This window comes from Palaemon carinicauda, chromosome 1 (genome assembly GCF_036898095.1).
Source record: "Palaemon carinicauda isolate YSFRI2023 chromosome 1, ASM3689809v2, whole genome shotgun sequence".
NCBI lineage: Eukaryota > Metazoa > Arthropoda > Malacostraca > Decapoda > Palaemonidae > Palaemon > Palaemon carinicauda.
In genome coordinates, this window is record NC_090725.1 from 174,043,435 (window position 1) to 174,055,440 (window position 12,006).

Consider the following 12,006-nt stretch of genomic DNA (forward strand, 5'->3'; position numbering starts at 1 on the left):
AGACTCACATAGATTCCTTAACCTAGAAACATAATTAAATGGGTCATCACCTGGATTTAGTTTCAACTCTGTTAGTTTCTTAACGGTGGAAGACTTCCTAACTTCTTCCGAAGCAAAAGCTTTAATCAAGAGCGATTTAGCATCTTGGTAACTCTGTTTATCTGCTTCAAGAGAATTCAGCAAAACCTTAGCCCGACCTTCAACTTGCTGTTTAAGAAAAAGTAACAAATCCCTATCGGGATATTTATAAACACCAGTAGTAGCCTCAAATTCTACAAAAAAGCGTAAGAGATCCTCATTTTCCTTGCTACTAAATTTTGGGAGGGGCGCAGTTGGCTGCTTTAGTAAACTAAGAGCAGTGTCCGTGACACTACGGGAAGGAGAAACTTCAAGTAAAGGCAAACATCTCTCTATCTTCTCTAAATAATCAATACAACCCAAACATTCCTCTTCTAATTCGAGTTCTGTAACTGCGCTATCCTCGAACTTTAAATTTTGAATTTTAGAATCCAAGTCTAACAATCCCTTCTGGTAACTTAACAGGAGACACTTTTCCGATATTTTCCGGGATGCAGTAAAATTTTCATAGGACCCCAATTTATTAAAGGCATCAGTTACTTTCTTACGAATAACCTTTCTCTGAGTAATAAGCAATTTTAAATTTGACATTATATCTTACTTGACAAAAAATCACCAACAACAAAGATCGTTAATAGAAAACCCGTGGGAGTGAGCTACAGCTAAACTAGAGCAACCTAATTTTGAGAGCCTCTTAATTACCTAACATGCAACTATTCTGTCACGGTCGCCATGAACTAAATTTTATCAAGGAGACACCAAAAACACTGTAAAAACTATAGGCACCAAGGAAACACATAACATAATTAATTTGTATATTAACAATATACTAACGAATAGAGAACTTCCCTTAAGTAAACATAAGCAACTTAATAAACTATTAGAGGCTCTCAATAACTGCTCGAGTTCCTGAAGTAATTTCAGCTAGATGCGAAGTAGTGGGTATAACACAATGTCTCCATTCAGTTCGGTAATCACCTGTAAATTTCGATAGGTCATCAATTAAAATTACCAAGCAGAACTAAAGGTTATGAAAATGGCCTATCATTCCTGGCTTACCAGTCAATTACACATTTAATCAATTTGACATAAAATGGCTATTGACTAACCTAGAACAATAGAATAATGTTAACTGGATACTCCCTAAAGGATAAAAAATTGCTAACATTAAGCTGGATATATGCCAAGACACAAGACACTTAAATTTAGCTCATAGTTGATTACATATATATTAAAGACATGCAAGGCCTTACTTAAGAAATAACTTTCCTAAGCTGGAATTTACAAAGGGCTTGACTTAAGACCCACTCTCTAGTTGACCCTTACCTGTAATTAATTCCAGAGCGGCAAATGACAATATTAAGAGGTTATGTTCTGGCTCTTGATCAAGCCTCTTGACGCGACGAAGACGAGCGTTGTAGAACTTCATCAAATCACGGCACTTGTTCAACATGGTAGGTCACTCCCAAGGATCAATCTACACCACGATCATGGCTGGTACATAGGGCTTTTAAAAGTAGGAGAAAATCTTATCCATCCAAGTCCTAGTGATAAAAGCACAAGGTTAAAATCTCCTACGAGAGTGTGGCTTCCGTGTCGGAGACAATTCGTTGCCAGGCTGCTTCGGCTAACTAAGTCAGTACCGAAGTAAACATTTTTTCCCGATAACAACGGGTAACAGGTAAAAGGGTCTATTTAAAAGTGGGTCAAGGGTAATTACATAAGGGAAAAGTAATTAATATAAATTAACCAATTTACATATCTTATGTCTTAACATATGAAAGACGTTAATAATATACTAAAATTTAATTTCGTTTACTACCTAACCTAACTTTCTGCGTACTAGCGTTTCTATCTCTCCAAACTTGATTTCCCTGTCTAAACCCGTCATTTCTCGGCATGGGTATTCTTACATTACTCACCCTAACACTTCTATCTACTACACTATCAGCTACCCTCATTGGCCCTCTAATAACAGCATCTCTAAAACTACCAAATTCTGCCACACTTTCCTCCATTCCAGTTCTTACACTCACAGATTTACTTTCTTTCATACACCTATCCAACTCTTAATCCTCAACTATCTCTAAAATATCATCCCAAGTCAATCTCTCTCTAGTCCACCTCATTTTCTCCTTCCGTTTCAAATTAATAAACTCACACACACACTCTGGTACTGTACCCAAAAACTTCTTCATTAGTTCCTTATTTTCATTTATTCCTTCATCCCCATACTTCTTTCTAGCCAATGTTTCTAACCGACATACATACATTGAGATTGCTTCACCCACCTTCATTTGTGCTTTATCAAAATCATTTTTTCGCTTATACCTAACACTACCTTTCATATGTTTTACCTGTTCAATTATCCTCTTCTTTACACTTTCATACTCAACCTCTCCTACACTCATTATCACCCCATACATCGTCAACAAATATCCTGACAAAAATTCTCCCAACTCCATAGCCCAAACTCTCTTACTATCCCCATACTTAGCCTGACAAAACTTTTCATATTCCCTAAAGAAGTCATATACATCCCTACTGCTATGTTCATTAAAACTTTCACACCTAGGTACCTCTCTCATAAACACTGTCTTATAAAATTCCTCTACTTCATTCTCACTACTATCTTCACTGTCTACTCCCTTCTTGTTGCCTTCTTCTCCATTTGAATACAATGAATCTAATTCTACACTCAAAGTCCTATCTTTAACTATTCCCTTCTTATCCTTTTTCTTACGTACCACCTTCACCCATTCATGATCATCCTCAGTCACACCCTGACCTTTCTTCTTTTCTTTCTTCACATTATCTTTACCTTTCTTCTCAGTTTTCCTATAACCCTTCGTTCCAATCTTACTATGTCTAGGCCCTTTACTTTCAATATCACTATCACTACCTTCCCCACTATCATTTACCCTATCCTCTTCCATCATCAACCCGTTACCAGAAGCAGAAGCCACTCCTCCGACTGCACCTTCACCCATGAGTTTTCATCATCCCCATTACTTGCCCTACCATTGCTTCCATTCGTTTCTCATTTTCTCGCATCCTCATCTCAACACCCTCTTCCACTCTCTCTACAGTTCCCTGAAGTTCCCTAAGTTTCCTTTGCATCTCCTCATTCTCACAACTTAACCTCGCATTCTCCACCAACAACCTCTCCTCTCTCTCATTAGACAACAGCAATTCCTCCTTTAAAATATACAACTGTTCTTCCATTTTTTCCATTTTAATACCATTAATATCTTTAAGTCTAATTCATGAACATATTTTAATACCCTTGTTCAACAGTCCAGTTCCAATCCCACCTTTGACAGTTCCTGTTGGGGCGCCAAATTTATGTGACGGGATGTAAACAAAACACAAACCCCCACACCTTTGATCACTCTTACTTTCAAAATATCCCACAATACAAACTTTCCCCTTACTTTACTTCAAACTGGACTATTGCACGAAGGGAAAAACAAACAAAACATAACCTTAAAACTATATTCACCGCAACCAGAACCAAAAATCACACATTAAACAAATTTAACACTAAAACAGACAAAAATAACAGACTTATATGTAAATAATATAACGGTGTGTGTGGTACACAAAACTCACCAATAATCAGAAAACTTTACAAACCCAACACCAATAGTTCACACATTACCGAAAACACTTACTTCCCACACAGTACCGAAAATACTTAACACTAAAACAAATCATGTAACACTAAACCAGAAACAATAATCATATCTACCACCAACATGAGCGAAAACGCTAAAATATTCAATATGTCAGTTTGTGTGGTAACCGTCGTCCACATACGGGTAACTCCTAGTTCACTGCCACAACTTCTTGGCAAGAGTATTAGCCTACGCCCAATTTCACAGCGCAATCGCTTAACTATACTCTCATATCATCTCCATGTCCAGGCCAAACCAGTGTCGTCGTCATCATCATCCGGGACAAATACATGAGCGGTCTATCCAAATCCTTATCCGATTTAACATACGGGGTCGTCATCAATCTACTAAATGTGCGGCAGGCAACCAACAGGCCACAGACAAACAAAAACTCCAAAGGAGTTTAAAAGAGTCTAAGGAGCTAAAAGGAATTACGGCCTGCAATAAAAAGAAAAAACGCTTATGAAAACTCCTAACTAACTAAACTATCGCACTATAATCAAAGATAAATAATAAACTTTCTATCATTCATGATCGCGCCTAACAAAATAAATAAAAACAGTACTTACTCCAATATAAAGAAAAATCACTTCACAGCCGGCTGTCGAAGAACAAAACAAACAACCGACTCCTGATACAGTCAAATAGAAAATGCTTTCGCCCAAGACATTCATTACCGCCCTATCCTAGCTAAAAATGTAAACAAACAACCTCAAATATACCGACAGTCTTTCCCACTACAAACAATCATTCGCTAACTACCACTTGCTCTTCGGCGCGCACCGCGCACACCCAAACACACATGCACACACAAACACACACATACTCCCTCTCTTGTGCGCGCGCGATCTAGCAAAACTAAAGCAAATAAAATTCTCTCTCTCCCTCTCTCTTTGACAAAACTAAAACAAATAAACGCTCTCTCTCTCTCTCTCTCTCTCTCTCTCTCTCTCTCTCTCTCTCTCTCTCGATTTGACAAAGCTAAAGCAAATAAAATATCTCGATGTAACAAAACTCTCTCTCTCTCTCTCTCTCTCTCTCTCTCTCTCTCTCTCTCTCTCTCTCTCTCTCTCTCTCGATTTGGCAAAACAAAAAAAATAAATTTAAATAAAATTAATCCTCCACATTCCTCCCCCCTTACTTTGCCAAATCCTCACACAACACTTACCTATTTTTTCTATTACCCAGTAGCAGTCGGGAACGGGACCTCTACTCCGAGTAACTGGCCCCCATATACTCTCTCATTCACTTCTTCCATATCACAATCATTCGCTACATGAACACTATTCCTATTTAAATCCCTATCATCTAATATATCATGTATAATGCCATCTACCTCGTTCTCATCTGGCCCTAAAATCTCACTTATTTCTGTCAGCAATTCATCCATTTCATCAAAACCACTTTCAACTTTAACAAAAGATTCATTCATACTACTTATCATTCTCATATCTCTCACTCTCGCATTCGTCATGCTTTCTTTTACATCATCTAATGAAAAACCACACACACTATAGGCATCATTCATACTCAGCCATGATTCATCTCTATTAATACATTTATCTTCCACACTTACTTGTACATTTACACCCTTGTCATGCATAATCAGATTCCTACCTATACCTATAAATTTCCCTTGCACTTTCTCCTCGCTTAAAACTTTCAAACGCCTCTTTTTCCTATATTCAACTAACACTAATTGTTTACTTTCTAGCCCTAACTTCTCATGCATACTAGGTTCATACTTACTCATTTCCAACCAATTATTCATCCCATTCTCACGAACATTGATCCTATTCCTTCTACACACACAGGAGGACTCACCCAGTTGAACCCTCTCACACTCTAGTTTCCCAAACATCCTGGCTGACTTGATCCCTTCTTCCTACAAACCCTAGCTACATGCCCATCTGCACCACATTCAGTACACATACCCCACGGCTCCTTGCACATTCTAGCATAATGACCATCCTTACCACAATTACCACAAATTATATTCATACGATTACTCCTACATCCACTTGCTACGTGCCCAGTCATACCACACCGATAACATTTAATCACTTTCTCTTTCTTACAGTCGCTAATACGATGCCCTGTCTCGCCACACCCGAAACATGCTCATGATGCCCATCTACACTCGTTCTTTTTATGTCCTACCTTCCCACACTTATAACACCTCTCTTCACGGATACCACTACCTAACCTAACTTTCTGCGTACTAGCACTTCTATCTCTCCAAACTTGATTTCCCTGTCTAAACCCGTCATTTCTCGGCATGGGTATTCTTACATTACTCACCCTAACACTTCTATCTTCTACACTATCAGCTACCCTCATTGGCCCTCTCATAACAGCATCTCTAAAACTACCAAATTCTGCCACACTTTCCTCCATTCCAGTTCTTACACTCACAGATTTACTTTCTTTCATACACCTATCCAACTCTTAATCCTCAACTATCTCTAAAATATCATCCCAAGTCAATCTCTCTCTAGTCCACCTCATTTTCTCCTTCCGTTTCAAATTAATAAACTCACACACACACTCTGGTACTGTACCCAAAAACTTCTTCATTAGTTCCTTATTTTCATTTATTCCTTCATCCCCATACTTCTTTCTAGCCAATGTTTCTAACCGACATACATACATCGAGATTGCTTCACCCACCTTCATTTGTGCTTCATCAAAATAATTTTTTCGCTTATACCTAACACTACCTTTCATATGTTTTACCTGTTCAATTATCCTCTTTTTTACACTTTCATACTCAACCTCTCCTACACTCATTATCACCCCATACATCGTCAACAAATATCCTGACAAAAATTCTCCCAACTCCCTAGCCCAAACTCTCTTACTATCCCCATACTTAGCCTGACAAAACTTTTCATATTCCCTAAAGAAGTCATATACATCCCTACTGCTATGTTCATTAAAACTTTCACACCTAGGTACCTCTCTCATAAACACTGTCTTATAAAATTCCTCTACTTCATTCTCACTACTATCTTCACTGTCTACTCCCTTCTTGTTGCCTTCTTCTCCATTTGAATACAATGAATCTAATTCTACACTCAAAGTCCTATCTTTAACTATTCCCTTCTTACCCTTTTTCTTACTTACCACCTTCACCCATTCATGATCATCCTCAGTCACACCCTGACCTTTCTTCTTTTCTTTCTTCACATTATCTTTACCTTTCTTCTCAGTCTGCCTATAACCCTTCGTTCCAATCTTACTATGTCTAGGCCCTTTACTTTCAATATCACTATCACTACCTTCCCCACTATCACTTACCCTATCCTCTTCCACCATCAACCCATTACCAGAAGCAGAAGCCACTCCTCCGACTGCACCTTCACCCATGACAGTTTTCATCCTCCCCATTACTTGCCCTACCATTGCTTCCATTCGTTTCTCATTTTCTCGCATCCTCATCTCAACACCCTCTTCCCCTCTCTACAGTTCCCTGAAGTTCCCTAAGTTTCCTTTGCATCTCCTCATTCTCACAACTTAACCTCGCATTCTCCACCAACAACCTCTCCTCTCGCTCATTAGACAACCGCAATTCCTCCTTTAAAATATACAACTGTTCTTCCATTTCTTCCATTTTAATACCATTAATATCTTTAAGTCTAATTCATGAACATATTTTAATACCCTTGTTCAACAGTCCAGTTCCAATCCCACCTTCGACAGTCCCTGTTCGGGCGCCAAATTTATGTGGCGGGATGTAAACAAAACACAAACCCCCACACCTTTGATCACTCTTACTTTCAAAATATCCCACAATACAAACTTTCCCCTTACTTTACTTCAAACTGGACTATTGCACGAAGGGAAAAACAAACAAAACATAACCTTAAAACTATATTCACCGCAAGCAGAACCAAAAATCACACATTAAACAAACTTAACACTAAAACAGACAAAAATAACAGACTTATATGTAAATAATATAACGGTGTGTGTGCCACTCTTAGACTGAAGAAAATTATAGAACAAATTCTCTTCATAATTCCTGTACTGGTTACTTATATCTGCACTGTGTTCTTCTTACACCGGCACTAGTGCTATCTGTATAATTCCACACCTGGGAATTTGAACAGAGCCAGTGTTATCATGGTAACACTTAATTAAAAGAAGTCACACCTAAGAAGGGTGATCTCTTCTCCCTTTAATTGACAGTCCCAGTCAATTAGCTGTTCATCGTAGAATTAGACGGCAGGTTAAATATTCTACCTGGCGTCACCACATATTGCTTCAGATCATGGATTTGTCTAGCATAGTGTATGTAGAACACTCTGGATGATTCTCATCCGTCACATGTGCGAGGACATGTGAGGTCCCAAACCAAAAACTGTTTACTACAGTAATTAGGGGGCAGGTTTTAATACACTTCCTGTCGCCATTACGAAGTGTTACAGTTCATGCACTTGTTTTGCATAGTGTTTGTAAAACACTCTGGATGATTTCCATCCAGTGTATGAACGAAGGCGCTCAAAGTCCATATACTGAAAGAAGTTCAGTGATGAAGCAATCTTTCTCGGATCAAGACCTGCGGGAGTACTGTCCGGATCCGCTCTACGAATAAAGTAGGTGAGCTTCGCCCTTAGTTGTTTTATGGATAAGTTTGATCCAGAAGTTTCTCCTTTAAAGAGCTGTCCTCCCCTGAATTCTGAAGTTCTACAAGATAGACCTTTAGACACTCTACAGGACATAGAGAGACATCTTCCTTCAGAGGGCAGATTCTCTTAGTGGGTAGCTCGTTTTTAGCGAGAAAGGATGGATCAGGAAATAGATTCAGTTCTCCCACTTCCGTGACCTGAATGTGACCCTCATCTCTGGATAGGGCCCCTATTTCACTAACTCTAGCCCCGGAGGCGATAGCGAACAGAAAAATAACCTTTTGGGTTAGATCCTTAAGAGAACAATCTTCATTGTTCACAGATGAGGCATAATGTAAGACCTTGTCCAAAAACCAAGAGATGGGCTTTGGTGGTACCGTGGGCTTAAGCCTAGCACATGCCTTTGGAATCTTATTAAAGATTTCATTCACCAGATCCACTTGAAAGGCATATAGGAGAGGCCTAGTCAAGGCTGACTTGCACGTATTTATCGTATTGGCCACCAGACCTTGGCTATGAAGGTGGACAAAGAAGGACAGACAGAAGTTTATTGAAATTTCTTTCGTTCCTTTTGCTTTGACAAACGCAACCCACTTTTTCCAGGAAGACTCATATTGTCTTCTAGTTGACTTGGCCTTGTATTCTTCTAAGAATTCTACATTGCCTTTTGAGATCCCAAACCTTTTTCTAACTGCTAGAGCGAGAAAATCATGAAATGAAGGGTTTGGGTTCTCTGTGATAAAATGAAGGCAGTTAATTTCTGAATCTTTGGAAATATACCTAGGGTCAGAGCTAGGACCAGCCTCATCTAGTCTATCAGCCCCACTACAGGATCCTCGTATGGGGCTATATAGCGAGGTAGTTTCTTGAAGACCCTCGTGATGAAGAGGTCGAATTGCAGTTCCGGGACTTGTTCCCATCTGGGAGGGAATATGTCTGCACCCATGGACCATTCCAACTATCGGTTTGTATCAAAATAGAGTATCCACCGTCACATCGTGGATCAGTTGTAAATGAACTGCTGGTAGGTGCCGTCCCTTTAAGAGAGGGATGGCTAACTTCACCAAGACGGAATGAGACGTTCGAATGTGATGTCTTATTATCGCTTCGGTGTCCCAGATCAGTCGTAGGGAGCCTGATCTGTGTGGAGGGGGCTTCCCCACCCATGAAAGGACCAGCAGAGTCTTGGGACTTTTGTGCTCTAATTTCTGTTAAAGAAGCGATTAAAGAGGGACCAATTTCAGTCTTTTTTTATCTCTTCAAGCGTTTGATGCGTGTTTTCTCCAAGCTCTTAACGCATCTTTCCGGTGTGCCCTTAGCACCAGGTCTGTCACTATAGTGAACTGGGGAAAGTTTAGCGCTTTTTCCTGTTGGCGTTTTGGTATTCTGACTGAATACCTGAGTCTCTTGACAGACCTCACAAGCTCCTTTTATATTTCCAAAGGAGAGGAGAGTTGATGTGACTGAGGGCTTCGATGGTTTTTTAAACATCGAAACCCCTAAGCTGGAGAAAGTCGAGACTTTTAGAAGCCTATCTTGCATCCGTGATGTCCCAGGAACCAGGTCATCTCTTTGAATGCACATTGGCCGGACACTTCGGGTGCTGCCCACTCCAGCCTCTTGATCAGGTATATTAATACCTGAACTATTTCTAGGCTTGAATCTGACGTGACTAAGTTCGTAAATCCTTTGAAGATACTTAGAACTGTGAGTCCGACACGTATCTTCCTCAGGATGAATGTTACTCTCTGTAACATGAATTCTAGATAGGAAGAAGGGGGGTGGTTGACTGGAAGGTTCCAAAGGACATCTTTCAGGAAAGGTCCATATGTTCAGAAGGATTAACATTCAGAACTTGCTGTTTTTATGAACTTGTTGAGTGGTGACAAGTTCAGAATGACTCATTGATATCTGGAGTCCTTCTCGTGAACACAAAACAGCCTTCCCTGGAACTCGATGAGCTATAGTTTTCTTACCACCTGTATGCTCTATAGCTCTCAGGTATACTTCTCCAGGAGGGTTTTGAACTGTAGGAGAAGGTAAGGAAATGATGGTAGGGACATTTCTGTTTCCCATCAATGGCTCATCTTGAATAGGCTTTGGACCGAAGGATCGAAGGTCCTGCGATCCTGAGGGAAAGTTCCTCCTAGCCGAAGCGTCTTTATGCTTCGAGTAGTCAGTAGGCTTAGACTTTTGACCATCTGCCCGTAGCATCGTGGTCACTGGAATAGTGGGATGTTGTTGAGCAGCCCGGATATTTCCAGCATTTCCAATCTTCTTTTTAGGTTGGGGACCCACAACCACGGAAGATTTTCTCTTTGAAGGAATGCCCCATTTTTGGAGAAGACCTAGGTTCTTCATGGTGGCGTTCATAATTACTTCCTTAGTGACCTTGTGTGGGAAAAGGTCTTTACCCCAGATGTTGGAAGATATTAGCTTCCTTATTTTGTGTTTTACTGTTGCATCAGCGAACACAAACTCTCTACATGCTCTCCTAGCCTTCATAAAGGCGTAAAGGTCCTTCACCAAGATAGCCATATGCATTTTGGCTATGACCATGAGTATGTCTGAGGCACTCTCGTAGGTTGAATACAACTCTATGTAGTTTTGTAGAGAAAGAGATGTCGCAAGTCTGTCCTTTGACTCCTGTTCATTACAGAAGAGCAACTCAGACAATTTAGGGAGACATACCTTGACTTGTCGACTTGCGACGTCCTTGTCTAAATTCCCTGTCTGGGAAAAGCTGGTGACAAAGGCTTGCACTCATTGAGTGTGGGACATGGCTTACCCGCCTCTACCGCTTTGGCAACAGAAGTAAATGCCTTCCCCATAAAAGGGAATGAGAGTAAAGTAGGAGCAAGAAAGGAAGGGTGTCCGTTATTCAGTGAGAATACCTTCGACTCTGAATAACCCGCCTTTCTTAGACTACCTGAAAGGATAGTCTGTGCCTTATCATGGTCGAGAATCAAGACCTCCTTTGGTTCCGTTCCTTTTCTTGACTTTGGTTCGTACTTCAGTCGAACCCAACAATTAGGGAAAGCATCAAAGCTTAGCCAAAATTGAATTTTGTCCAAAGGAACAGCACCTATTTTCTCTGAGATGCAGAAATTGCCATTTGAAATCGGCATCTGCTCCGCGAGCCTCCAGGGATTGGTTATGGAGCATGTTGGTAGGTCTTGATTCATGGGTCGTTTGACTGACCCCTGGGGAACGAGAAGAGAAAATTTACGAGGGTTTATCTTGCGTTTTACTTCCTGCTTTTCGTTTTGTCTACGAAAGCTCTCTATTTGATTCTTCAGTTGGATATATAATTGTACCACATTATCCAAATTATTCGTCTGTATGCTTGTGAATCCTGGACACTGACGGCAGAGCTACAGAGAAAGATCCAAGCTGCAGAAATGAGATGCATCTCGTACATTGAGCATGTCACAAATGAAGAAGTCAACAGAAGAGTGAGACAACACTTAGGACGCTGTGAAGATCTGCTGTCCACAGTGAAGAGGAGAAAACTAAAATGGTATGGCCACACAACAAGATCAAGCGGCCTGTCTAAGACAATTCTCCAGGGAACAGTTCAGGGGAAGAGGAGAAGAGGGCGGCAGAGAAAGAGGTGGACC